At 32.3% G+C, this 915-nt stretch overlaps 1 long non-coding RNA gene across 1 annotated transcript; it reads left to right on the top strand.

Annotated features, from left to right (window-relative positions):
* The first annotated feature begins 354 nt into the window (after positions 1 to 354).
* On the top strand, positions 355 to 556 carry LOC111372585. The gene is made up of 2 exons (XR_002698799.1): positions 355 to 390; positions 490 to 556. It is a non-coding gene; the product is annotated as an uncharacterized LOC111372585 (long non-coding RNA).
* The last annotated feature ends 359 nt before the right edge of the window (positions 557 to 915 follow it).

Below are 915 nucleotides of genomic sequence, written 5' to 3'. Positions count from 1 at the left end.
CCTATAAATAGTAGGCTAGAATCCCACATTTTACCACACCAAAAATTCACACGTGAAATAGAGAAAGAGAAAGATAAAAGAGAGAGAGAGAGAAAGGAGAGAAAAAGGAAGACAGAAAACAGCATTAGAAATAGAATTTCATACATCGAGATCACATACTTTCAAAGCGGAGGAACGATTTTCAACATACTGTAGATTCAACGAGGTAAGATACATTTATGTGCAAAGTGTTTACATTTCCTTATGCTCTTATATGCGATTAAATATGCATGGAATGCTAGTGGACCTTCGGGTTCTAGAGAAAGAGATATGAAATTTCTACATGAAAATTAAGAGGACCTAAGATGGGTGTGTCGCTTGGTCACCGATATACTCCATAAGAGAAGAGCGGTATGAAGTGTATTATTTATTTGTTATATACCTGTGTATGGAAATTTGCACGTATCTTACTGGGTATTTTTAATACTCACTCTTACATTAATTTTTCAGATTAGTTCGGGTCGATTGGAACAGTGGAGAATTGGTAATGCGGACTGCCAAGTGGATAAAGAATAGAGAAAAAGAAATAAGTTTGCCATTTTAAATTTAGCAATTTGTTTATTTTAATTTAGAATGCATTATTTGAATTACTTAGGAGTTTATGTTTATGGTTAGATACGCTTTCAATAATTTTAATTTAAACGTTACAATTATTTGTTTATTGAAGAATTTTATATAGTTCCGCATTTTTTTTAATTAAAGAAAAATGAGTTTTCGTAACGTTCCCGTGTTTATGTTTAATGAAAAAATTGGGGCGTTACATCATTAGTGCACTTCCAATCAAATTTGGCAAAAATTTCACATTGGTTTCCTTCATTGGCGCGTTCCTAATCAAATTTTACTAAAATTTCGCTTGAGTTTGGTTCATTGGCATGT

Source organism: Olea europaea, unplaced genomic scaffold, assembly GCF_002742605.1.
Source record: "Olea europaea var. sylvestris unplaced genomic scaffold, O_europaea_v1 scaffold1015, whole genome shotgun sequence".
NCBI lineage: Eukaryota > Viridiplantae > Streptophyta > Magnoliopsida > Lamiales > Oleaceae > Olea > Olea europaea.
This window is presented reverse-complemented; position numbering and strand designations above follow the sequence as displayed.